General features: G+C 52.1%; 2 long non-coding RNA genes and 1 other non-coding gene across 45 annotated transcripts in view; 2 read left to right on the top strand and 1 right to left on the bottom strand.

Annotated features, from left to right (window-relative positions):
• Window positions 1-11,550, bottom strand: part of LOC127492788 (uncharacterized) — a 123,827-nt gene extending 112,277 nt beyond the window's left edge. Inside the window, exon 1 of the long non-coding RNA XR_007922555.2 lies at window positions 11,414-11,550. This is a non-coding gene — a long non-coding RNA (uncharacterized lncRNA). The remainder of the gene's footprint in view (window positions 1-11,413) is intronic.
• LOC103349543 (uncharacterized) overlaps window positions 1-27,506 on the top strand; it is a 216,700-nt gene that overhangs the window by 5,373 nt on the left and 183,821 nt on the right. For 5 of the 43 annotated variants that reach the window (XR_011381874.1, XR_011381870.1, XR_011381869.1 and 2 more), the window contains exons 1-2: window positions 11,705-12,164; window positions 16,318-16,367. This is a non-coding gene — a long non-coding RNA (uncharacterized lncRNA). The other 38 variants (XR_011381899.1, XR_011381904.1, XR_011381894.1 and 35 more) reach the window with 24 other exon arrangements.
• Window positions 20,635-20,694, top strand: MIR9-2 (microRNA mir-9-2). The gene has a single exon (NR_162454.1). It is a non-coding gene; the product is annotated as a microRNA mir-9-2 (primary transcript).

Raw genomic sequence — 27,506 nt, 5'->3', positions numbered from 1 at the left:
CTGTGTTCACCGTAGCAGAAGCTGTTCTATAGCTACCTATCAATAAAATGGTTCTAAAATCTTGTAAAAGATAATCAAGGAGAAGACTAACATCAGTGGGTCTTTTCTTTAAAAAACGAGGTTTAAATGAGCACCGTTTAGTATGTGATGGTCAATGTCAATGGTGAATTATTCTTAGTCTCATTGCAAATGCCATTGAGACCACTGGAACAAGAATCAGGAAGAGCACCTCCTCCTTTTTTTTTCTTCCTTCTCTCTCTCTCTCTCTCTCTTTTTTTTTTTTTTTTTTTTTTTTTTTTTTTTTTTTTTTTTGACCAGCACATGAGTTTTCTGTGAATCTGCCAGTTGCAGATTCTCTAGTAGGGCCAGCTCCCATATGTAGCCAGCTGTTCCTGGAACAATCTTGGAGCTATAATGACATTTCTTGTTAACAGGACAAAATGATTTTGCCCAGAATCAGGTTGTGGTTTCAAGTTACCTTTCCTGTCTAACCACGTGGTGCTTAAAAGACTGATAGAGCTCAGCTCATGCCTTGGTGCCTGCACCAAAGAATCAGCTGCGGTTGGGGCTTTTCCTGGGGCCAAACAAAAGGAGCCACACCTGAAAGAGGGATGCCCTGTTTGTCCACTGGAGAATCTGTGGCTACTTGGTGTCTAATTCAAGACTTCAGAACCATTTGCAGAGAAAGAAGAGGATTTCTCCAGGTCGTAGATGATTTAAAAGGCAGAGAAAGGAGTGCAGTTTATGAAACTGTCTGTTTAAGAGACAATGAAAAGTTTTGCAAACTGCTAAGACCTACTTTAGCATAAGTCATAATTCCTTACTCCTTCTCTAGCAGATAATCAGTTACCTTCTTTCTGCATCATTGTCCCTTCCTTCAAAGCTTGTGCCTTGATAAATTCCCACCGGTCCTCTGTAGAACCTATCCTGAGACCTCAGTGAAACCAAACACTGGCTAATAATTTCAAAGAAAGGTTTAGGCAAATTCTTGGAACTGGCATTCCCTAAGCAAGGCCACTTAATTATGGAACAATTGTTAAACAGGAAAAATAATAAAGGTTCTGTCTCCACCGTGCCACTGCGCTGTAGCCTGGATGTGGCCCTTATCCATAATGGCTATTTCTATTCGTGCTGCGGATCTTCTCCCAGCGAACCAAGCACCGTGCCACACGGATGCGTGAGGGCGGGGCCCCGGTGTGCGCCGAGCTTGCCACGGTGCGGGCTGGGCCGGGGCCCACGAGCTTCCCTCTCCCTCTCCCATTGCTGCTTTCCAAAATAATTTTTGGCACTCCACCCGGTTGGGCAAAACATGGTCCTCATTTGCTGTATGGCACGACCTGCTCTTTCCGGGGAACGGGTTTATTTTTCTTTGCCTGCAATTGACATGATTTCCAGACAACTTCGTTTGTTCCACTTTAGCAAGTGTGGAGGGCACAGCCTCCCAACATTTCACCAGCCTTCCTCTGAAACAAGATTTGGCAGGTAAACGGGCCCTGAAACATGTCCATGGTTCAACAACTTAGCGTTCAGAGATTCTTTATGCCACGGGATAGTGTCCAACTCAGCAGCAACCGTAATTCCTTAACCGAAGACTCAGATGCGTGGTTCACTGGAGTGGGAGAAGGGAGATGGTTACCGTGACATCATCGCTATTATTTAAATTAAAGTGCTATGGGAGAATATAATTGTTCGTAAAAGCCTCTTCCCCACGCCCCTGTGTCTCCCTCCCCCTCTGGCATTTCGGGATGCGCCATCCGCGGTGAATGCGGCACACTGCCAGCCCTGGTCGCCTGCTGTCTAACTGTAATGTCACACCTCCAGGTCAGCCAGGAAATGAAGAGGAAAATTACTATATTTAGGGGTGGCTGTTTGAGGAAAAATATTTATGGGCGAGTTGAGGGTGTCCTTGTTCAAACTTCTCCGCTTCCTGAGGGGCGTGCGTGTGCGTGCAAAGGGAGATCTCCAAACGCGTTGCGCGCCCCCGGCAGTACCCCCTGTTTGCGTATGGAACGCTGCAGTGTAATGGTTCCATGGGGCTGGCTTAATGCAGTTAAGAGAACTGGTGGGTCGTCTAGTCCAGACGCACGCTTCTATTTTTAATCCTGTCACGTATGGAAGCGGGTTTAGGCTTTATCCATCGCGGATGCTCCTGTGTAAGAAGGCCATTCTGCTCCGTGACCGCTGCTACAGCACTCCCCGCTTCTTTCTCCGCGACCATTTATTATTTTAAAGCTCACTTTCGTCCTACGTAACAAGAAACAACTCCTTACAATTCACCTACTCAGGGCACTGACGCGCTGAGCTTCCGCCTCGGTCCTCGCCCCCCGCGGCAATGGCAGACCCAGGGTCCTGGGCTCCGAGCTGCAGGAGACCGAAGCGACTTTTTTGTGCTGGGGTTTTAACTTCTTTCTTGCCTGGAGCGTGCGCGCGACGTACACCACACACACACACACACACACACACACGGCTCCGCGAAAATAGGCTGGGGTGAGCAGGTGCCCCGAAGTGAGCTCAGGCCGAGCCTGGGCAGTGGGGATGCCGCCGGCCGAGCAGCGGGGGCATTGGTTCGGGGGGTGGGTGCTGTGAGAGAGGTGGGCGTTTGCGGCCCGGGCGAGGACCGGCTGGGAAACGCACGAGAGGATGGCCTGGCTCCCACCAAGGGAACCAAAGTTCCGTGGAGCTTGGAGCTCCCAGACAACCACCCTGGGCCGGGCGGGGAACCCTCGGCTGATCCCGCGCGCGTGGAGCGGCCCTGGGCGCCGGCTGTGCCCGGGTGCAAGCCCACGAAGGGGTCCCGCGGCGCTTGCTTTTGTACGGCCCCGCCTCGGCCGGCCGCGAGCTGACGCACTGGCTCCCCCGGGACGCTGGGGGCGTCGCACTGCAGCTGGGTGGGGAGCAATTTATTCCTCGCGGTCCCATCCCAGCCCATCTTGGGTTACCCCACCCTACCCCTCCCATCCCTCCTCCTCCTTTCCTTCCTTCCTCCTCCTCCCCCTTCCCCTCCTCCTTCTCCTCTCCCGACGCCCGCACCACCTCCGGATTCTCCACCTCCCCTGCAGCCTCCCGGCCCCTTCCACTTCTTTCTCCCCCTCTCTCCTCCCTCCCACCTCTCTTCCCTCTGCCTCTCCCCTCCCTCTCTCCTCTGAATAAGCAAGCTTTTGCCTCTAAAAGTCACAAGTAATCCTCCCGTGTGACAGAGAGAGAGAGAGAGAGGAGAGAGGGAGAGAAAGAGAGAGAGGCGCGCGAGCCTGCCGCGAGGAGAGCAAGGCAGGAAGCACAGCGGCTGGGAGAAGGAACTCGACGCTTCTGGGCCACCATTCGCCAGGGCCTCGCTCGAGGTAAGTACACCCCGGGGCCCGCAGACGTCGGTGCGTGGCAGGGTCCAGCCCCCGCCCAGGGCCCAGAGCGGAGCAGCAGGACCTGGGACTCCCCCCAAGACGGTGGAAATGGAGATGGGGTGTGGGTGCGGGGAGGGCGCTCGCTCAGGGCGGGGGCCCAGGCGACGCTGTGCGCCCAGTGCGTGCAGCCGGTGCGGGGGCCTCCAGCGCCCCGGTTTCCCTGCCGACGCCGAGCGTCCCACGGCTCCCCCTCCTTCACACACCCGCGTGCAAGCGAGGCCCGGCTCACAAGTGGGGCGAGAACGAGCGCCTCCCTCCAACCTTGGAGAGGCGAAGTTTGGCAGGGCGGGGGCTGCTCAGCTCTCCGGTTCCCTGGAATCTAAACTGGGAGTCCTACACTTGCGCAGAACATGGAGAGTTTTTCTGATTTTTTTTTTCCTTAAAAATTGCCTTTAACGAAAAATTGTGTGTGTTCACAAAGATTATTGGACTACCATGTCTGATCAGCTGCTGCTGACCTACCAATAGGCGTTTTAAACACACTTGCTCGCGCGCTCACACACACACACACACACACACACACACACAGAGCCCTGGGGCGGCAAGCGTGTCCGTCCTAAGGAACCACGAATTCAGAGGCAGTCGCGAGGGCCGGGAGATGCGTGATGGCTGCGGACGCGGCCTCCACCGGGACCGAGCGCGCAGGGAGGGGCCGGGGCAGCGCGCCCGCGGGGCTGCTGCTCGGTGCCCGTGCGCTCCGCGTGCTGTCAGCTGGGTCTGGTTTCCAGGCGCTGAGCGCTGTCAAAGGCGGGGGCCGGCGTCCACCATCCACCTCGGCACCCTAGTGGTGAAACAGGACTCATTTGTTTGGTGCAGAGCGGTGACGACCTAGAAGAGACTCAAGCCTGGTTAGGTCGGCCCCCTGCCATCCAGTACACCTGCGGCAGATGGCTCAAGCCGTAGAATGGTTTTGTTTGCGGGCATCCGGAAGGGAGGAGGGCGAAGGAGAGCCTCGCCCCACTCAAAAGAAGTGCCGTAAGAGAAAGCCAAAGCAATCCTGTTGCCGCCGTCCGTCCGTGGAGGGGACGTGTCATACGTAGGTGTGACCTTGGGACCAGCCCCAATGAATGACATGGCATAATTGGAGGACCTGCATTTTTTAAAATAGATTTTTGATGAAATGCTTACTTGTGCATGCGCGCGCGCGCACACACACACACACACAGATGCACACAGGTGTCCTTGGAGCTCTGCTCCCCGAGGCTAATGCCAGGGAGCCACTGATGATTTCACGGAGCTGCAAGGGAGGCTGCTCCTGGCGCAGGCAGCTTCTCCCCTCTCCCCAAGTGCTTCTTCATTCAGCCCACCGACTCCCACAGGCAAGTCCGCTCCCTACACAACCACCTAGCTGGGAGGTAGCCAGGTTTCCAACTCAGCCACCTCACGCTCAGAGGCAGGAGTGCCTCTCTGATCCACGACGGCAGGACCAGCAAAGAAGGAAGTACACACACCCTCCCAGGCGAGCCCAGTGGGAGGGCAGGTGTGACAAAGAACGCAGAGAGAATAATGACAGGTTAGCCTGTTTCCATTCTTTAATACTTTTTCTTTTTGCTAAATAAGAGCAATTAAGCGAGATTTATCAAGGGATACCTAAACAGAAGCAAAACCCTGGTCTCTATCCATCTCCCACCTCATTGTAATATCCTTGTACCTTCCTTGTACAGAGTGAATACAACTGTTTCTTGTGAAACAAGGAATGATTTCGCTGACTTAATTTTCTGTTCAAAAATCAAGAAACATCCCTTCATTTAGAGTTCAATATGTTGATGTCGTGGGGGTGATTCGTATGCAGAGAAATTCCACCTCTTTGAGACATAAATCGCATTTTTCTGTCTGTTTCATGCCAAAGCAATGATTTTTAGAGTTTGTAAAACCAAATATCAAGCAATGAAACCTCATCTTAGCTAAGATTTTTAAATTGCATATAAAGCTAAAGTCTAAAAATTGAAAGCGAAAAATATTCAACCACTGCCACCCAAAAAAATACCTCTGAAATGGGTTTGGCTGATGGGCGCTGGTATGTCCAGTGTACTTAAATTTTTCTGTAATAAATTTTATTTTTCTATGAAGGTTTTCATTTTACAAGGAGAAAATTAGCTTTTATATACAGTAGGGTGCAGGAGTCATTGACAGAAGTGCCGTCAGCCTAGCACCCTATTTTCTGGGTTATTAGTAATATGGGGTTATACATACAACACACAAAGTGCTAAGGTATTTTCTGAGATGTGAACTTCCATATTCTCAAAACAACTGGATCCATTTTTAGGGGAAAAAAATACTTGCACAACCGAGTTGAGCAGCAAATCTTCTTGAGCCTTTTACAGATTTTTTTTCTTTTAAATAAAGACACACAGAGAGAGAGAGAGAGAGAGAGAGAGAAGAGGCAGTCTGATCCCAAACTCTTGATTTTTAGGGACAGTAAGAGCTTCCCATTTTATTTAAATAAAACAGAATTAGCAACGTAGTGCAATTATAGAGAATGGAAGATAAAAATTTAGCCCTCTCTCTTCTGCTCAGAGCACTTTAGAGCCTAGTTCCAACCAGCATCTAAAACCCAGGAAAATAATTCCAAAGATGAACTATTGAACTTTGAATGAAAAGGTTTTTAAAAAAAAAATCTGGGATTTGTTGATGAGTAATACTTTAAATGGAAATCTCAAGGATTCAAATTAATTCAAATACCCCAACGTGTTGAGCAGAAGGAATAGGTTTTCGGATTTAAGCGTGTTCAAGCAGAAGCCCGCGCAGGGTTCGGAGGTTGCCCTGCGACAGCCGCGGCTGGGACCACCTACAACACCCTCACATCTTTTCCCGCAGAGCGGCCGGCCCTGTGCTGCGACACAGCGGACCCGAGAGAAAGTGCATCAGGTCAGGAGTTGCTTTTCTCCATCTTCACTCTCACCAGGTCTCGCCCCCGCCCCCCACCGTGTCCAGCAGCAGCCAACCCTGGAAGCCAGCTAGCGGGACCTCACTCGCGCGCACACACACACCAGCCACCGGTATACGCGCGTATAAGGACATACTCCATCTGCTTTAATGCACACGCTTTAAATACGCATACGCATGCCCTGAGAGGGCAAAATCTCACCCACACTCCGCACTGGGGAGTCGTTAAGACCACCAGGGCTGCCCAGGAAAACCTAGCGAATGCCAACCTCGGCTGCGGCGACGGCAAGGGCGCAGCGAAGGTGCCCACGGGGCCGGCGCCCTGGACGCACCCGTCTCCCCTCTTTAGGGAGGAAAATGTTAGCTCTCCCTCCGTTTCAAATTTGTAAAGATGTTCTCTGGAGTCCGTGCGGGAAAGGGGGCGGTGGAGAAGACGCTCGGGTCACGAACCCGAGCCGGTCAAGGCTCCAACCTCGGCCTGGGTCTTTTACAAAACCAAGGGTTGCCTGGCCAACAGCGTCTGCGGGCGCTTCTCGCGCTCCCCAGAAGAAAGGGCCACGGGCTGGAGGGGGTTGTGCGTGAGAGTCCGGCCCCGTCTGGTAAGGCCCCACCCTTCAGGTCTCTAGAGACGGTGGCTCTTTCTTCCCCGGGCATCCAAAGCCCAGCGGGGTCTGCAGTGCCTTGGAGTTAGGTCCACGAAGCCGGGCACCCCCAGCCCTGGGCCGCCCCGACGGCCCCGGGCGCGGTACAGCTGCGGCCAGTAGGTGTCGCTGTTCCCCTGCCGGCGCGAGCCAGGAGCCCCGCGCGGGCCCCAAGCGCCACTCAGCCTAGGGCGCGGGGCGGGGGGCGCAGAGCCGCCGGAGCTCAAGAGCAGGGCCATTGCCGCCCCCACCGACGCTTCCCGGCCGTGCCCTGGCTCACCTGGCCACGGCCGCAGTCAGCCCGGGTCGGACTCGGGGAGAGAAGGGCGAGACGGGTCTGTTGGGGACGACACGCGAGGCCCCCGACGGAAGCAGCTCGCAGACGGCCTCCTGCGCTGCTGGCCGACCCTCCCCTCCTTTCTCTCCAGGGCGTCCAGGGCTGCGGCGGGGCCTGGAGCGCAGCCGGGTCAAAATTTTCCAGCCTGGGCATTCCACAGGGAGACGCACTGGCTTTTTTAAAAAATAAATAAATAAATAAACCCGAGGTTGAAATCCCAGCTCCGTGGGAGCTAGCCACGGAAGGAGCGGAGTGGCTTCCAAATTCTTGCCTAAGGAAAGGCGGGGTGGGGGATAAAAAGAAAGACAAAAGAAAAAGACTATAGGCCTGGGCCTGGCCCGTGCGTGCGCTGCCGCCTTCTTGAGCACGCAGGGGCGCAGCCCCCTGCCCCGGCACGGAGGCCCTCGGTGTTCGGAACGCCGCACCTCGCCTCCGAAGCGCGGCTCGCCGAGCGCCGCTGGTGCGCGGAAACCTCGCGGGTAGCGCGTCTTTGCGGGCGGGGTGGTGGTGTCTGCGTTCAGCTCCGCGGACTTGAGCATTCTGCGCCGGTCACTGGCGTCCCGCGGCTCCGCGCCCTTGGGCCTCGGTGCGCCGCGCAGATCCAGTAGACGCGTCCCTTTTTGTGTGTGTGTTTCAAAGGGAGGACGTTTTGGCCGGGGCAAGTCCGAGAGGGACACTTACAATGGGTCCATCCTATAGGTGCCCGGACATTTTCAGGATGATTCTGATTATTTTCTACAGGGAAATCGGATTTGGAGGGAGGGAGGGAGGGGAAGGCCGCCCTGAGCACGCTCAGTTCAGCACCTGGGTATGCAAAATGGAACTGGCCGTGTGCTTAAAATAAGGCTGAACATCATTAGCCACTATGCAGCAAATATTTTCAAAGACTCACACTTTATCTGTGGGGTTTTTTTTTGGGGGGGGGAGGGTGATGGAGGGAAAGGGAGGCAAAAAGTCAAATTGGGGGAAAAAAGGAAAACGCAGCAAATCTCCAGCAGGAATAAAGAACGTTTATCACTTCGAGGCCAGAGTGTTTCGGAACGCGTTTTGTTCCAGCCTCTGGGCCGCTGTCTCCTCCGAGGAGACGTGGCTGGACAAGCAAGTCCTCGTGGCGAGACTGTATTTTTAGCGTGAGGTGGCCAGCATTATGTTTAAATGCCTTTTTTTTTTTTTTTTGGCTAGGTTTCATCAAATTGGCACCTCGCTATTCAGTCCTATGTCTGCTATACAATTCTCAATAATTATTTCTGATGGAGACAGCGAATTAATCATTCGGTGACGTGGAGTGGGGGGGGGCACGAGTCTAATTGGAGGTTGTGAAGTTTAGCGAGGTGGTATTTTTAGCTGGAGGAATCCACACTCAGATATTGGGGTGTTTCTCGCCCCTGCCGTCCTTACCCCCGCCTGGTTCCCATTTCACTCTTTCAACCCTTTCCTCTCCCTCTCTCGCCCGTCTTTCCTCTCCCTCTCTCTAGCGCCTCTCCCTTTTCCTCTCCTCTCTCTCCTCTTTCCTCCCCCATTCTCTTTCCCTCTCCCTCTCTCTAATTTATTGTCTGATTCCATCCGTCAAGTTCATAGAAAAGTAGCAAGTGGGAGGCCTGGCGCCCGGAGCCGGCCCTCTTCCCCCGTGCGCGCAGGCCACTTTGGGGAGGTGGCGGTCGTGGCCACGTCTCTGGCCCGAGCGCTGGCCCTCGGTGCAGGGCAGGCTGCCTGCGGAGGAGTTGGGGTCTGCGCCGGGTAGCGGGGCTTATTCAAATACCGCCCGCTGCTGCTGTGATTCGCAGGGACTCGGCCTCCATATGGTAATGTGGGGCGGGGGGAGGCGCAGAGAGGAGGGGAGGAGAGGCTGGGGGTGAGGGCGGGGTGGGAGGGGGCTCCGGCACCGCGCGCTCCGCTGCCGGGCTGGGACAGAGCTCCCGGACCCGCGGCGGCGGCGGCAGCGGCGCTACCCACCCTCCGCCACAACACCCACTGAGCCAGCAAGCCACCGAGCCACGGGCCCTCAGGGTAAGCCACAGCGCGCACAGGCAGCCACGGTGACGGTTCACACGCTTCGGGGTACGACCAAGCGCCAATAAGGGAGATTAGAAGCAGAAAAGGAGATTACAGAGAGATCAGAGATAAGAGGTGTCCCTCTCGGTCCCCTGTCACGCAGCGCGCGCGCGCGCACACACACACACATACACACACGCATCTGTGCACACATGCATGCTTAGACAGCCGTGCATACACACGGTCCTTGCTACTGCCATCCAAATACGTGCGCCGACACTCTGTGCCCTGCACCGTGGCGCGTGTGTGGGTCCTGAGCCTGCATGAAGGCAGGCAAGTATGTCCCAGGGTCCAGGCAGAAGCGGACAGCCACGCACAATTTAATTGCTGCCAAACTCGGAGAGCCATTTAGCCTGCCGAATGGTTCTACTCAGCTCGGTGCCCCCTCCCCCTCTCCCGCCCCCACCCCACCCTGAGTCCAGCAATTCTGCAACCAGTTGTGGAATCCTGCAATTATTCATAAGATGTGCTGAAAATGTACTTTGGGAGATGGAATCTTGCTATACACAGCAAGGTACGGGCGGCCCTGAGGGATGAGTGTGTTTTCGATTTTTAATGTTTTACGTGTAGCCATCTGACCACTTTTTATTGGGTGACATATCATATGAGCACTTGGTGTAGGCTTGGAAAAACTACAGCCAGAGGTAAGGCTGGAAATGCCATAAGAATCCAGGGTGCTAAAAATGGATGCTGGAGAGTCCAGTATGCAAGATGGCACACAGCTGTAGGTTTGGAATGGGGGAATACATGTGAATATTTACACATGAAAGCCCTTGGGGAGGGCTGAGTCTCATCCCAGTATCTGTGCAGGTAAGTCATTCATAAGAAAACTAATTACCTGTGCATGTACTTGGACGCGTTTGATTGAATAAGCTACATGTGTGCACATTTCCTGTTCTTTGTGGGGATGTAATTATGTGTTGAGTCTCTTTAAAATGATAGGTTTGCGGGCATTTTAGAAGTGAAATGAATATATATGTGTGTGTATATATATGTATATGTACATATATATATATTTAAAAGCTATCATGTTGAATATCTACATTGCCAGGAAGGAGAATCCTACTTTATAAACAAGATTACCATTGCTTGAAATCTAAATCAAGGCCTGTATATTTTACAGCACATCAACTGGCTTAATAGAGTCAGCTGTTTTGTTTGTGTATTTGTTTTTATTTCAAAGTCAGGGATTAAGGATGCTTTTCCATCAAGATAATGTGCCTTGTTTCCAGCCATATTAAGATAAAAATGAAACTGTAAATTCTGAATGCAGCAGACCCGGTACAACACACAACATGGTTGAAAATGTCTTCCTTGCAGAAGGCTGTCCATTGCTGTGTCTACACATTTTAAAATAGACTTTTCTTTTTACAATAAGAAAAGCTAAGAAAGCAATAGGGCGGTGAATGCGGCACCACTCAATGAATCACACAAAAATTGTTTAGAGACCTCTGGCATCTCTTCACGCACACACACATTATCTCAATGCACTGGCCCCGAACCATGCTTCTGCTAATATGAAGTTAATTAGACAAACTTTGAGCCTTGAGCGATGGGTATGTCAGAAAAGAAAAAAAAAATGTGTCTTTTTCTTTTATGACCGGACTAGGAGGTTATACATCTGGCAATGCATACACGACAGATATGCATATTTGTAACCTTAAATAAACAGAAGCAAGGAGGCAACTGTGTATATTATTTAGCAATAGACAGCAGCAGACATTCGCCAAAAAAATAAATAAATAAATAAATAAATAAATAAATAAAAAGACAGACGGAAATGGATGAGAAGACAGAGACGTAGTAAAATAGCCGAAAGAAGCGGGGGAGAGAGGCTCAACAACACGATACAACCTGAAATTTTCGCGAATTAAAAAAATGCAAATATACCTTTACATATGCATCAGTATTAAAAATAATATAGGCTGGAACCAACAGGAGCGGGAGCAGGAGGAGAGGTGGAGGAGAGGTGGAGGAGGAGGACGAGGAGGAGGAGGAGAGGAGGAGGAGGAGGAGGAGAGGAGGAGGAGGAGGAGGAGGAAAGAATGGAGGCGCCGCGGAGCCCTGATTATGCATGGGCTGGAGCTGCCTCCTCTAACCTGTTCTTCTCCGAGCCGGGCAGCCGGCGGTCCTCAGCCGCCCACAGAACAGGAGCCGAAACAACCGTTCTCGAAGGCTACAGCGTTTATTTTTCTCTTTTGGGGGGTTTTGGCGGTTGTTTCAGGGGCTCGCCAACTGGCCCCTTTAATTAAAAGCTTCAATAAAAGGCGATCGCGCCAGGAATGCACCCGCTCCTCTCCGCGCAGGATTTGCATATTTTTTTAATGCCCTAATTTCCTTGATGTATGTAAATGTAGCCGGACGTAGAGGGAGACAGGGAGCTGACGTCAATGGACGTGACCTCGCAGCTAAACCTTGAACGTGAAGCCGGGATGGGGGAAAACACGGAGCGGCAGCCGGCGGAGCCCGCGAGCGCGGGCGGCGGCGGCCGGACCCAGGCCCGTGGTACCCAGGGGGCTGGGGTCGGCCCCGGGGGAGGACGAGCCGCCGCCGCCCGCGCTCGGCGCCGCGGGCTCCAGCCCTGGGCCTCCAGCCGCACCCAATACACGTCTTCTGCTGCCCCCAGAAAAACAACACGCCCCAAACAACAGATCACAAACCAAACCGAATCCCCAAAGCTTTCAGACCGGTGCTTGGGTAGCTTATCAGAACGAAGACTGCCCAGGCCCGTGGAGCGTGATTTTTTTTTTTTTTTTGGCTTCTCTCCACACGAAGAGGAGGGGGAGACCCCAGACAACAGCAAACCACTCCTAAAACACCATAAGCCACACGTGTTCCCAGTAGGGAGAGGTAAATCGCCCGGTCGCTTCTCGTTTCGGTACCTGTTTACCTGTGCACTCATTTTGCGTGTCGGCTTCGTGCACAGCAGTGCAAGGGCGCGCGTGTTCCTGGGATGGGAGTGTCGCGCGCGCGCGCGTGTGTGTATGTGTGTGTGTGTGCCGGGAGGTGCTTGGGCTGGTGGGCACCGAGGCAGGCGCTGCGGGGGAAGAGGGCAGACCCGTGTCTTTCCGTGGCCACGTCTGGGACTGGACTGCGGAGCCATCTAGGCCGAGAGCTCCCCGGCTGGGGTTCGAGTTCACCCGCGGGAGGGCGGAGGCCTGTCCGCCGGCATTGTCTGGGGAGGGTGGAAAGGGGCTCGTCCCGCCGGATGTGGCCTCGGCGTGGGTGTCCCTCGGAGCCCACGGCTCCCGAGGCGCGGCCGGGAGGCCTGCAGGCTTCCCCGCGGCCGCCGGGCGCCCGGCGTGTGCGTGCCCGCGCGCCGGGCGGGGCGGCGGCGGCGGCGCCTCCCCGCGCTCGTCGCCGCGCCTGGGCTCGCCCAGTGTCCGAGCCACGGTCCTCGGCGCCACGGCGGGCCGGGGCCCGGGCAGCGGGCGGGCCAGGCAGCGGCACCGCGGGCCGCCTCGCCTTGCGCTCCGCCTCGCAGCCGCAGCTTTGTTTTCCTGGCAGGCTCGCGACCGCCGAGCCCCGCTCCCGTGAGGCGAGCGTGTGCGTGTGCGCGGGGGGCGAGCGAGCAGGCGCGCGCGCGCGCGGCGGGCAGGGCCCTCCCGCCAAGGACACGCATGGCTGTGTGTCCTCCGGCTGCACTTGGCGGGAAAAGCCGGGGGCCGCCGGAGGGGCTCTCACGGCCGCCTCCCCGCTCCCCCCGGGCTGCATTTACATAGGGGCCGCTCGGCTGCGTTTCCGCGGCGCCCCCGGCCGCACGCGCGCAGGCTCGGAGCCTCCGGCCCCGCGCGCAGGCACCCGCGCCCGGCTGCGGCGGGCCCCGGGCGAGCGGGGCAGGCCGGGGGGAGGGGGTGGGCCTGCAGCCCTCGGCGGGACGAATTCCTACACCGCCTCCCCGCTCGTGTTGCAGGAAGCCCACCTTCCCTCCGGGCCCCCACCCTGCTCTCTGCACACTCCCACCCCCACCCGCCCACATCCCTCGGTGTCTCCCCGGGAAACGCGCGCGCGCGCACACACACACACACACACGCAACCACACGCGCGCGCCCGCGCTTTTCTTCCCTCTCAAACCCATAACCCCTATGGCGCGTCCCTGCTGCCTTTGGAACCGCTCTGGAGTTTAGGGAATTAAAAAAAAAAGACTGTAGGGCCTGCCTTTAGTCCAGCACACGTACCAAGCACAACAGAAAGAGGGGGAGCAGTGGAAAAAGGGAACTTAAACCAAAAGACCTTTCTTTAAAAAAAAAAAGTCTGCAAGTCAAAAGGTCATTCTCCAAGTTTGTAAATAAAATGGCAAAGGGAGTCCTTAAAAAAGAAAAGAAAGGAGCAGGGACCGTAGCAGGACTGGCAAGTTACGTAAAATGGTGCATTGGAAAAACAAGACGATTCTTTAAAAAAGGGGGGGGGGTTAAGAAAGCAAGAGGAGAAAAAAACTGCAGAGAAAAAAGAGAAAAGGGAAAAGAAGTTTCCAAAGAAATGCGTGCCTTGCGTCCTACAATGGGGAAATGTAGCCATTGCGCGGCCTCAGACGAGATTTCTGATTTGTTCCGTCTGTCAGGAGGGGACTGTGAGAGGTTTGGGTGCAAATTCATTATCTCTGGCAACGCAGAACGCAGTGTGGGGACTGAAAAAGACCGTGGCAATGGATGAACAATAGGGCTTCAGTTCATCAGTAACAAAAGCAGGGGGGAAATTGGTTGGGTTTCAGAGCACGTCCTCCTCGCCAGAGGGGGCTGGACTAGACCTTGGACAGCCCCCCCAAAAACTTGCCGAGCCTGGCGCACACCGCTTCACTCTCCGCTCCGAGGCGCAGGGAGCAAGTGCCTGGCGTGGGGGCAAAGTTGCCTCTTCCTCCCGCGCCCCTCTCTCTCCGCAGAAGCGAAGACCCGCGGAAACCAAGCAAGCATCACCATGTGGAATTGAGCGGCAGTTTTAAATGTGCGGAGAGGAGAGGAATGATCTGATTTTTTTTTTTTTTTTTTTTTTGGAGACGCCGAATGGAGCCTCTCTCTCTCCGTGTGTGTGTGTGTATATATGCGCGCGCGTGCTGCGGCGGCCGCGCTCTGGCTCTGGATGTGGTCTTCCGGCCGGCGCCACGACTCCCACCCCGCTGGATTTGGGGGGCGACACTGCCCGGCGGCGCGGGGACAGCAAAGTGAGTAGCACGGAGGCGGCCCGCACTCTGCAGCCCGGCCGGCGGCGCGGGGCCCGCAGTGCCCGCCGCGGCCCTTGCCCCCCGCGAGCCGCCGTGCGCACAGCCCCGCTGCGGGCCGCTCCGAGGGCCAGTCCGGGGCTTTGCTTCAGCTAATTGATTGTGTGCTTCGGATGCTAAACCTGTTGATCTCGTGAGTTGTCTGAGCCAAGACTGTTAATTACCCAGCGGCCTGACCCCGCAGTCGCCCAGAGATGCCAGGAAGTGTTCGCACTGGACCGGGGCATTCTTGTCTGTGATTTGGTGGTGTTGGTGGCGGGACTCTGCCCTCTCGGACCTGGAGCTGAACACGATTGGCGTTTGGCGTTCCTGGATTCTGGATTCGCGTGTTCGGTCGTTGGCCGCATTTTATCCGACCCAAAGTTGCGATTACCTGGAGGGTCTGACTAGATCCTGGCGGAAAACTTCACGTCCAGTAGCTAAATAGAAGGGGTGGGTTTCCACTGTCTTTTTCGCTTTGCCTTTTGGATTTGGGGAGGCGAGAGGTCGCTTTGCGGGGTTGTCTCGAGTTCACGCCCCATCAAGATGCAGCCCTCTTCGTGGCTACTTACTGGGACTCAGGCTGGGTCAGCTTCAGCCGTTTCCGGGATCCGAGCCGAGCTTGGTCTTTGCGCAGACCCGGCTGGGCGAGGGAGGCGAGACCTCCTTCCCGTCGCCAGGAATTACCTGCGGGAGCCCGGGGCAAAGGGAACCCCGCCGTGGACGTGCGGTAGGGTTGGGGCGCAGTGTACCTGGGTGCTTGCGTGGGAGACCGTCTCCAGGGCTCAGGGCAGCCGGGAAACTGACCAGAAGTTAGAGCAGAGGCCCTGTCAGGCCACGGTCACGGCCGGGGGCCCCTCTGCAGTTGTGTGCGCCCTGGGCCCCGAGAGCGCAGGCTCAGATGCAGTTGCTTCCCTCTCCTGATGCCCCCCTCTGCCCACCACTCTTCCACGGCCTGGCACCAGTAATTGGGGCGCTGTCTCGGCAAGTGAGCTCCCCTAGTCAGCATCATTGAACCCGGGGCAGTACTTTCATTTTGCACCACCAGCAGCCCCACCCCGCCAGTCCAAAATAACAATAAGCATTTTTTAAAAAGCCGTAAGAGAAAAGCAACCTGTTTTCGACAGTGTAAGACCTCCCGAATATTGGGTCTTGAGGTGGGTGGGGGAAGGGAATAAAAAAAAATGCACTACTTTACAGCAATCAGGTTTTACATTATTCATTGATTTACCGGAGGAAAGAGCCAATCAGGAGCCATCCATATGAATGCACATCTCACCGTGCTGTGGCCTTACAGTAAACTATTTGCATCTTTCTAATGGATTGGACATTTATCCAGGGATTCCCATTGTTTGAAGGGCCTGGAAATTCAGTCTCTTAAACATTCAGAAAATAAGACTTTGTTCCAGTCTTAAAATCCTGCCATGGAAGACTCTTCCCTCCTCTTTTGTAGGGCAGGTTTCAAGGTTCAAATCCCTAATGTTTCTTAAGAGTCTCTCTTCCTTCCAAGCTAAAAATAAAAGAAGAAAGAAAAAATTAATTTCCCAAACCCCTCCAGATTCTGCGTATTTTGCATTCCCATTATCATGCATGTCTCCATTTAAATGCAAATTAGCATATTTAACCCTGTGGGTGCTGAGGCCCAAGATGCATTGTACTGGGGTTTTATGGGATCTTGGCATTTTAAGGAATCATGGTAATCGCTATATTTAAATGATGCCACATCTAGATATGATTTTATGTGTGTGTGTATATGTATATATATGTATATTAAAACTGTGATCTTTTGTTTCCTTAACTATTTTTCAGATGAGACCGCAAAGAAGCATAACATGAATAGATAATCCATCCAACCAAAGGTAATTTAAAATTTTTCATTTGCTAAAAATCCATGTTATGTACAAAATCAAAATAGAATATTATTTGCTGGGTGGCAGGCCTGTGGTGTGTTGCATATCTCCCAATTCATGTAAAAGACAGAATTCTAGAAAAAATATCTTAAGTTTCCATATGTGGATCCCCCCTTTGCATAGTATATATCTAGCAGAATATAAAAATAACCTGTAACTGCCTATCAGAAAGAAACTCAGGATAAAGAAGAAATAAGATAATACTTTTGTTGGAGAATAAGTCAGTCGAGCACCTTGCTTGAACTATATGCATCTCTGCAAATTAAATGGCTTTGATAAAGCAAATAGTTGTCTTGACTGTCTTAGTGGCCTGTAGTTTACATGCATGAAAATCATACAAACCAATATGAAAGAGGAATATTGGTGATAGGCCAGTTCTTTATGTACTCTGCAGTAGTCTGAATAAGGTTCTAAACACTGGTGACAAAACCTGATGTATTTGAATTCATGGACTGGCATAATTCTGATCCAGATATGTAGCATATCAGAACTTTTCACTTTTCACTTAAGCAGAGATTGTTTATTCCACAGTAAGCCAGGATGTTTCAATTCATGTTTCAGCCATCTGGAGACCTATAAAAAGATTAGAAAACAAGCATGACAATCACGTCCTAATCTACTGGCTATTAATGGGAATTTATTAGAGAAAGAGCAGGCAAGCCATCTGAATTCAGTATATCCTGCAATATGCAGATTTTCAAAACAGTGTGCTGTGGCTCGTCTAAACAGCTTTGTGAAAGCAAAAATATCTGCTCTAAAAACACGTAGGTGTTAATAGTTGCTCTTGACAACGAGTGACAGACATTGCTAGGAATCTTTGGAGCTGCACAATTGTTTGAACTTGTCTCACATCCCACATAATAATAGACTCCTTAAAATATACATGATAGACCTTGGTACTATTCAATATGTTAAGGTGCCCAGTGTTAAGCTTTACTACGCATTTTTGTTGTTGCTGTTTCTTCGTACTCTGAGAGATGATGGAGAGGTAAAATATTTAATTGGCTATCTGGCTAATGAACAGACTGCCTGTACTCCTCATGTTGGCTCATTTCATTTATTGAGGCCCCAATGATGAATCTGTGGTGTATGTACCAGGCATGGAGGCCAGCCCTGGAGAAAGCTGATATGACGGCATGGCATGGCCCTGGACGATGCATCTCCTGCAGCTTGTAATTGTACATGCATCTCAAATGTTCAGTGTGCTGGCTTTCATAATAGGCACTTTAGCTCTAAAAATGCATTGAATTGTTGGTGTGCAGCTACAGCCCATATAAATGTGCAGATTCACACAAATAGGGGGATGATAAACACAGACATACATGCCTCCAATCTCTCTACTTTCACCAGCCCCCAGCTAGATACAGATTTAAAGCAAAAAGATATTCTAAATATATCTGGAATTTCTTGGGCTTTGACTTAAGGAATTGCATTTGTCTGATCACATGCTTTGCTTTATGTAAGACAAGCCAAATCATTAAGGATTCTGCTTCCAGGTCTTGGAAAGCAAGGCCATGCTACTCTTCAATCTTCCACAGCAGCAAAGCTCATTAGAGTTTTACATAATGTCAGAAGTGGCATGTGCCTTAGTGATGTGTTCCATTTTTATTCAGCAGTCGCTGTTGTGACCACATAGTCCAACAAGGAACTGTAACTCCATGAGAATGTGTTTCTCTGAATTAGTTTGCAGTGTGCATGTGCATTCTATATATAACCCAGTGCAACCATTTCTGATCCTGCCTGTTGTGTTATAATTTGATAAGTAAAACAGAAAACAGTGACTTCCACTGCTTAGTCTTGTCTAAATAATCAGTACCAGAATGCTTACCAAAAAAAAAAAAAAAGTAAATAAAGAAAAATCTGGGGGGGGGGGAAAGTTGGCATCTGTGTCACTAAATCATGTCTTTAATTGGTGTGATATTGTTGTTTGAACTCTTGATTGGGGGCTTTTCCTAGTAATTGTGGTTTTCTTTGCTTGTCAGTCTTTTCCATGGGCTTTATACATCTGTGCTCTTTTTGTAATTTGGTAAGCATATTCACACTCATATCTTAAATGAATAAATGACTGAATTAATGAAAGAGTGTGTGTGAATTCTGAAAGTATTTGTAGTCATGGGGAAAATAGTCAACCTACAGGAATGAGGATATGGTGATAAAGTGGTGATGTGTTGTAATGGGTATTAAGCTTTATTGCATACTTTGGTAGCAAATATTGTGAAGCATGGTAACACCACCATCATTTTGGAAAGTAACTCATAATTTTGAAGAAGTAGTCCGTCATGTTCATTCATGGTGAACGTGCATTTCAGGTAAACTAACTCAGATGTTTTGTTGAGTGGCATCTGAGTATTCTAGAAGTATGCTTGTTATAGATGCATGGCATAGATTGCCCATTATGAAGGAGAGAGGGGGAAGAAAAGGACTCTTTGAAGTGATCACATTCACACTTGGCAAAGTTCTAAGAGAAGGAATGAGGCTAATTAATTAATAAAACAACATTCCCCTGCAGATGGAGGCAAGGTGGGGGTGGGGTGTCGCCGGTGGGGGTGGAGTGGTGCTGTTCCCATCCAGGCGTCTTGTCTGTGTGTTCCATGAGGTGACAATACTTTTTTCAGAGTTTCATAAGCAAGCCTAGCCCGTTTTGGCCTTCGGTGTAAAAACCACGTTTAAAACAATAGACAAAGGCTCAGCATTTTAATGAATTGTGTACAACCTTGGAAACTATTGCTGCAATGTGCACCGTTTTTACCTGTGCTGCACACATCCAATCTATGCAGTCATTTAAAAAAATAATAATATTAACAGCACCACCCGGATGAAGTCCGCTTGCTTAGAGCATTCAGTGTGAACTCAGAGAACCAGATCCGCTGCCCCATGGCCATGGCACACAGATACCAAACAGGACCGCGCTGAGAAGCCTTGACAAAAACACCCCAGCAGAGCCGATTGTCAATGTAATCACACACCGACTCCCTGCGCCACGCAGCCCTGACTCCCAGCCCCCAGAACGCAAGCCCCGCCGCCAGCGACAGCTAAGTGCCTTCCAGCTGTCTGCAGTCTGCCAGAAAGAAGCGAAGCCAGGCTCGGGCGTCCCCCACCCCCACCCCACCTCCAGGAGGCTCAGATCGGTCCTTAGCCAGAGATTTCTTGCAGCCCGCGGCTCGTGGAGCCGCCGGCACGCGCGCCGAGGAGGTAGCAGGCCGCGCGCGGGAGCAGGCGGAAGGCGCGTGGGCTCAGCGCAGGGGGCCGGCGGCCGAGCAGCCCGGCCCGCGGGCGTGGGGCGGTTGGCGGATCGCCGATGCGTATCAATAACCGTGTACTTGAGATTTCTCATGACATCATCATTACCGTGGTCTCCCGCGGTCTCGAACCTTTGACCTTGCCGGGCTGGCCCGCAGTTTGGCAGTGCGAGCCCCTGCAAATGACGGCCCCTTTTCTCCTTCTTTCAGGCCGGGGGCAGCAGCGCGCCAGCAAGGACGGGCACCTTCCCTCCTCCCCCGCCCAGAAGCCCCGCGAAACCGAAGATCTTCCCCCTAAAACACACACACCCAAGATCCGTGCCATCCAGCTGCCGCCGCTTGGTAAAAAAAAAAAAAAAAAAAAAAAAAAAAAAAAAAAAAAAGCTCATGATGCCTAACCCCAAAGGATCGGGAGCAGATCCTTGAATCAGCTGTCACTTCTAGAGAGTGGGATTTTTCTGTTTTTTTTTTTTTTTTTTTTTTTTTTTTTGGTGTTTTTTTTGGGTTTTTTTTTTTTTCGTGTGTGTGTGGTGGTTTTTTTTTTTTTTTTTTTTTTTTTCCCTCCTCCTTCCTCCTTAACCTGCGCTGGAGATTGCCGTGGGCTTTGTACGTCTCCATAGAGGGAGGCTGGAGAGTCTTGCGTGAGAACGAAGCCATTTACAATGCAAATACAGGCCTGAGAAGGGACGGACGCCGCTGCTCCCGCGTAGCCGCTTGCTGCACCGTAATAGCCGGTTTTATTTTCTGATATTAATAGATGAATGGTTGGCTCACGCTGCCGGAGATTACTTGCTGAACGGAAAAAAAAAAAAAAAAAAAAAAAAAAAAAGTTGGGAATGAACTCCGAAGGCGACAGCTCCGCCGTGGACGGTGGCGCACCAAACGGAAGCCGGGTCCCGAGTGCCCGCGGGGAGCAAGCCCAGGAGCGCGGCGAGGACGGGGACGCGCAGCCGGCGAGCGAGGGAAGCCAGTTGTTATCTTTGGTTATCTAGCTGTATGAGTGTATTGGCCTTCATAAAGCTAGATAACCGAAAGTAAGAACTGCTTCAAGGTCGCCGCGAGCGGGACCGCCGCGCAGAGACCCTAGAAACCGAAAGGTCAGAGGCGCTTACTGAGTCCGTGAGTGTGTGTGTGCTGGGCTTGCTTCCTGCGTGCCGCGAGGCGGGGGCCTGGCCGGGGCCGAGGGGGACCCTGCGTGTGCCGCGTGCTCCGTCTGCAGGCAGAAGTTTACAGTCCAGGCGCCCCCCACCCACCCACACCCCCCACACCCCCTTTGGAAAGCTGTTGTGGAGATGTCTGGTGCCTCGCTTTAAAAATGATTCCATCATGGGTGGACATGGGCATTGCCTTCTGAGACCCCTCCCCACGCCTCCCCCCACCACTCCTCCCCAGCCCCCTACCCCCGAGTGTGAGGACCAGGGCTGCAAAACTGCTCTCCCTGTATTTGGCTGTCAAATGATATGAAATCGGACTTTCAGAAAACTTTATGCTGGAAGGTTAATAATTTATGTCTACTGAGGACTTAGAGCTAGCAGGGAAAAATGAAAAAAAAAAAAAAGCAAAGCCTGATTTTTTTTCTTCTATTCAAAATACAAGGACAGATGCTTCTGTGTTCCGAGAGGGTTTCCTTGAGGAACCTACTGAAGCAGAAAGACATGATGGAGACGAGATCGCCTCCCCTCTTGTCAAAGTGTTAAAAAAATGTTCTGTCTTACTCTGCGCCTAGCATTGGAAATGAAAGTGACATTTACGCCACAACCCACGTGTGCGCCTCCTCTCTTTTTGTTTAAGGATGATCAGGCCTATCCAGGAAACAGCTCTGGCATCCCAAACTGAAATAATTAGGACGTATATAGACCTGACAAAAATGGAAAGGGGGTGGGGAATCCGAGGGTCTGTCTTGCCTAATTGATTCCGCTAAACGGCGTGCAGGAGATGAGAACGGCAGGACGCTGCGATTCCCACGCTCGGGGGCAAGTGGTAGAGCGAGCCGGCAGCCTATGACAGACAGCCCTGTTGGGGGGTGGGAGTATGAAAAAAAAAGCATCAAGTGCACACACCATACTCATCTCCATCGCTTAAGAAAGTAAAGGCATTTCCCACCCACAGCCATCTGCAGCCTCCCACATGGCAGCACCAACTGGCCTGTAGCTGGTGCACACTGTGTATTTCTGTTAATTTTTTTTTTTTTTAAACCGCTGTGTGATCTGGCCGTAATGAAGTTTGGCTTGCTTCTTCGGGTGCGATTTTCACTATTTAAGGAAAGCTCGTAGAGATGGATTCCAAGAAAGTTCCATCCGTGGGGCCTGCGTCCCTGGTGTCACATGGGCAGTCTGTACCTGAGGCCCTTTAGGCTTTTGTTTTGGCTGGGTTCTATTTTGAGATACAGATCTCCGTGTAATAGTCATCAGCACCACTCCCTCGAGCTGTTTACCTCTGCACGGGCCAGCACGGGCCACGGCTGAGACCTTGGCCTGGTTGTGCTGGTAGCTGTGCACTGGAGGCCAAACTCGCAAGTCCTCAGTCTGTAGGAAGTTGATGACGACTACGGTATGAGAAGAGGTTGCTTTGGAGTTAAGTGCCAGCTAGGTGAGCTCTAACAGCCATCTTCATTTAATCTAAGAATAACTGTGCCTAGCAGAAACTTTGGGGGCCTTTGGAGGTCTCCATTGTGGTTTTTACTGAACGGCCTCATGTTTTCCCACTTGTCACCGAGCAAACATTTGTACAGGCGTTTACACATCCATACGGCCATTGCCACTGGAAAAAAAAAAGTCCAAAACAGCCTGCTGGCTTCCACGTGGCCTAGACGACCGACCATCCCCAATCTATGATTTTTTTTTTTTCTTCAAAGGAAGTGTATTTTCCTTTGGGGCCTCGACTCCTTCTCAGACTTCACACTGGAGAAGCCGGTTAAAAACTCCAAGAGACTTGATTAGTGTGAATTCTCAATTTGGCTGCTGAACACGTGCCAAAGTTTTACTGTGTAGTGACCGTTAAGAAGACATTTGTTTATTTACATTTGAAGCACTGTTTGTGCAAACAACCTTTCATTGTTAAGTGCCTGTATTCCTTTCATTTGCTTCATGTCCAGGGGTGCTATTTACCTAGAACCATTGTCTACTACAATTAACATTTACATTACAAAGTGTGTGGTTTTCTTTCTCAAGGAGGTTCAATTAAGGCAATAAGATGTTTGCTGGGGAAACCTATTGTTTACTGAAAGCACTCAATGGAGTCAAATTACTGAAGCTTTTGCCTACATCTTGGTCTTTTATGTAAATATGTTAACTACAACATCTAAGGAAAATAAACAATATTATAATTATGTGTTTGCCATTGTCATATCCAACTTGCTTTGTATCATACTAATGTTGCATAACTTACCAATCAATAAAAATACATTTCAATGTTATTTTCATTTTATTTTTTGCTGTTCCACTGCTCTTGCTGCAACATGTCCCAACTTTTCTTTTTCCTATTACACATCAAACTTCTGACATTTTGTTTTATTTGTATGTGTTGGAGGGAGGTGCTGTATCTGAGCATGGGCGTGGAGGGTGTCCCAGATAATCTCTACAATGACCTGCTAATAAGGCGATATTTCTTTGAAATCTGAAATATTCCAAAGGCATGTACATTTAAGTCAAAAGAAGTGTAAATATCAGTTAAGTAGTTCTTTGAAAGCTAGTTTTAACATTGGCAGAAACCGGATCAAGTTGATTTAGCGTACCACTGCATTGTAAAACAGTTGGAGTGAAGTTGCAGGTTGCGTGAGTATGCATGTTAACTAGTGGGAACCAAGCACGGTCTTTGTGAAAAGGGAGCAGCAGATTGCTGTGCAAGGCCAATGTTAAAAAGGCAGCTGAATTTAACACCATCTGGAAGAAAAGAGCCCTTCACGACTTTCTCACACCGTCAGACAAAACTAGTGTCTCTTGTCCTGAGCCCTTGTCTATGCAACCATACAATACTGAGTCATTATACTTTTGCTGAGAGAAAATTTGAGAACACAATATGGGTAACCAGTGAATGACCAAGTTTCATTGTGCCCGCTTAAGTCGATTGAAATCTACGTCTAGAGCTATGAATGGTAGTATTGTTTTCCTCACCAGGGCTGTACTAAATGTCAGCACAGTGTAAAGAAAAACTTGAAGTCTGCAATAAAACTTACCAGATCTCAATTATAATATTTTCCCACACTAGAACTAATATCATTGCGAGGGGGCTACATTGCAGAAAATACAAAAAGAAACAAACAAACCAAAAAAAGAAACAGAGAGTTCATTAAGAAGTTATTTTATCCGGACATTTTAATTTTCTGATGGGAGATTCAATTCAGGCTGCAGGCTGGGTTGAGGGGTGGAATTCATTACTGGGAAGTTCAAGTTACAAAACTGCCTCTTGTGCGATTAAAATAGAATAAAACAAACACCTAGTCCCACCTGAAACCCTCTCTTCTTAAATGCAGACGGGCCCTCCTTGGGTTTGATCGCCATCATGCTGGTTGGAGTTGTCAGTGCGAATCTAGCTTAAGCTTTGCCTCAGATCTTGGCAGGCTGCTCTTTCAAAGTTTGCCACTATAGCTGTGATTGACACTGCAAAAGGATAGGGAGAGGTGCATTTCCAAAAATATACAAGAACACTGGGGCACCTTCCTGGAGTGGATTCTCCCATCCTCAGAAATACACTTCCGCTTTAGGTCAGGCCCCTCCCCCTCTTAGATCACCCCCCCCCCCCCCTTGTGATGTGTGTAAATCAGTTATCCTTAGATTTAACATGCACGGTGTATTTGACTGTAAACAGTCAGAAAAAGGAAAGAAAACAGTTCAAAGAGAGTACAGGGAGTTGGTTGTGTATGTTTTATTAGCATGTCTATTTTAAATATAATTGACTTTGCAATTTTGTTATTGTGTCACCAAGTGTCGCATAGTTCTTAACATGTAAGTGCAAAACAATGAGTAATTGCTGTTTTGCTGAATAATACGTCTGAGTTGCCAACGTCAAAGGTATTATTTTGTGTATTTCTAAACAGGAACATTAGCTTCAGGTTTTGACATCTAGAATCTTTTCATGAAATACTTAGAAATAGGCCAATAAAGTGATACCTGCAGAAGTAAATACAAAGATAGAACCAACTTATTTTCCTCGTCCTACTTTACGCTCCTAGAAAATTCACAATGCAAAGTCACCCAATCATGGAATTATAAAGGACAGAGCAGAAACACAGTCATACGAAAATCCAAAAGAATAACAAAAATGGAAATTGTTAGAAGTCAGTATCTGTGTATATATATCTACATATCATATAGGTGTGTGTATACACACACACACACACACACACACATACGAGTTCTGCAATACCCTTCCAGAGTGAGAATGGACACATGCATGGTTATTAGTAATCCTTTACCAAAGTTACCATTAACATGGATAGTCTTGGAATAAATGCATTATTTACATTCAGAATGGGGTATTTTTTCCAAAGTGGCTTTTCTTGAGTAAGTTTCAACACTACATCTCCTGCTAGTGGTGCTTTTGTGTTGACTGTAAACATTAAAATGATTTTCGCTCATTTGGAAAAACGGAATTCTGCCTTGATTTTGCACAGTCTGAGGAGAATGAGCGAACTGCTTACCTCCTAACTGAGAGCGAACGTTGTGCACGTTGCAGGTCCTATTCCTGCATCTAAACATCTCAGGAAATGTTAGCATTTTAAGAACTGACTTTTCACATATGGAGAGATGAAGCCAGAAAATGAATGATGGAGGAGAGAGATCGAGAGAGAGAGATCGAGAGAGAGAGAGAGCTCGCAGAGCGTTGTATGGCTGTTTCATACGTAGGAGGATGCAGACCTCTGGCAGTGCCCTCATGGCTTGAGGATCTTGATCCCTTCTCCACCTCCACCTCGCAGTGCCTAGTCTTCGGCCTTAACTCGCTAGGGCAAGGGGCGCACACGGCCATCCGGCGCCTGCGGGTGGGTGCTGGCAGCGGCGGCGGTGAGGGGGCGCCGTGGGCCCAGGTGTCCTGTGCGACTGAGAGCGAGAGAACCGTGGTTCTCGAGGAAAAAGGCGCCCGCGGTCGCGGGCCACGTGTGGGCAGGCTCGCCCCTCGGCCGGCCACGCAGGTGCCGCGGCCACGCGGCCTGCGGGGCGGGCTTTGTTTTCCCGCGTCTCCTCCGGGCCCGGTTTCCTCCACAACCTGGGCGGCGAGACCCGCCTCCCCACGTGCTTCGCGACCCCCTTCCACCCCGTTCTGGGAGTTGCAGGACTTCCTCGAGGGGTGAATTCTAAGGCGGCGAAGGGCGAGGCCGGGCGTGGGGCTGCGGGCTCCGCGCGCCCGTCCTCAGCGCCCGAGGACCATCTCGGAGGCAGGCGCCGAGCCTTTCCGCCTGGACAGCGGGCGGAGCCGCAGAGGCCGGGAGGCTGACCGCCCGCGGCCAGCCAAGGGAGTCGGGAGCCTCATTTGTTCACAGGGAGAGCACCTTGCTGTGCCTGATGGCCGCGCTCGGGTTTGGCTGGGCGCGGGCACGACGCCGTCTTGCAGATCTAAAAATAGCCGGGTTTAGTCAAGGTGCCCGGCGCGGGCGGCGCACCCAGGGTGTGTGCGTGGTTGGGTGGGTGGACACTGGAGTCAGCGGCCCGGCTGCTGACCAGGCCGCGGCGGCGCGCGCGACGCCGCCCGGGCCCCGCCGACCGCCCGCGTCCTCAGCGCAGCAGCGGCGGCGGCGGCTCGCGGCCCCCGCCTGGAAGCGGGCCTCCTGATTGGTGTTTCCCGGGAGACGGGCTGCCCGGGCGGCCGGAGCTGCTGCGCCGGCGCGCGCGCTCCCGGGGCGGGCGGGCGCGCGGCCGGGAGGCGGGGGCGGGGGGCACGCGCGGCGGCCGAGCGGCGGCGCGCGCGGGCTGAGAGGCCTCCCAAGTTGTGGAGCTCAAGTTCCCGCGCTCGCCCCGGGAGAGCCCGGGGCCGCGCTGCGCCCCGTCCGAGGGAGGCCCCGCTGACCGCGCTGCGTCGGCGGCGACAGGCAGGTTCCGGCGCCTCGGGCTCTGAGCGCCGCCCGGGGGATGCTGGACGGGGCTTGTGGACGCGGTGGCGTCGAGGCTCGGCCGCTCCCGCCGCCGAGCGCGCAACCTGCGGGCGCAGGGCGTTCCTGCCGCCGACAGGGTCTCCGGCGCTGCCCGGGACTGGATCCCTGATGAAGATATTGTGTCCCCCTCCCCAATACGCCGTGAAAGGCTGTGCCGGACGGGGCAGCGCTGCGGGCGGGGGCCGGACCCCGGAGCCACCGTCCGGCCGGCGCTCGGGGCGCATCTTCCCCCCCATCAGACTTGCGGGAAATATTAATCTCCTTGTTGGGTGCATTACAGTAGAACTTGTTCAGAGATTACTTTTTAAAAAGAGATCCGGGTCTTAAGCACTTACTAAAGCCAGTTAATAACATCATGCATGGACATTTAAACTTGTTGTAAGTTGCAGAGAGGATTAGCGGGAAGTCACGCTGTGCGCAGCTAATGATACCATCTCAGCTGGACGCGGGCTAAATCCACCTCGCCCCCGCGCAGGTCCCGGCCCCCGCGGCCCTGCGTCGGGGGTAGGGGGCCCGGCTGGGGCCGAGGAAGGGCCCTGGAGGGGTGGCGGGGAGGGCGCCGCCTGGGGAGCCGCCCCGTCCGGGCTGCGGGAGGCGGCCGCGCGTCCAGGCGCGGGCTCACCTGGCCCACCTGCGCAGCCGCTGCCCTGCGCGCAGCCCGGCTCCGGGGAGGGTGCGGGGTGCCGCAGGTGCAGGTGGCATTCCGGAGGCGGGGTGTTCTCGACTTACAGAGGCCACTGACTTTCAAATGCACTTTTCTCCCAG

This window comes from Oryctolagus cuniculus, chromosome 14, assembly GCF_964237555.1.
Source record: "Oryctolagus cuniculus chromosome 14, mOryCun1.1, whole genome shotgun sequence".
Taxonomy (NCBI): Eukaryota; Metazoa; Chordata; class Mammalia; order Lagomorpha; family Leporidae; genus Oryctolagus; species Oryctolagus cuniculus.
The sequence above is the reverse complement of the archived record's forward strand: the minus strand, read 5'-3'. Positions and strand labels throughout refer to the sequence as shown.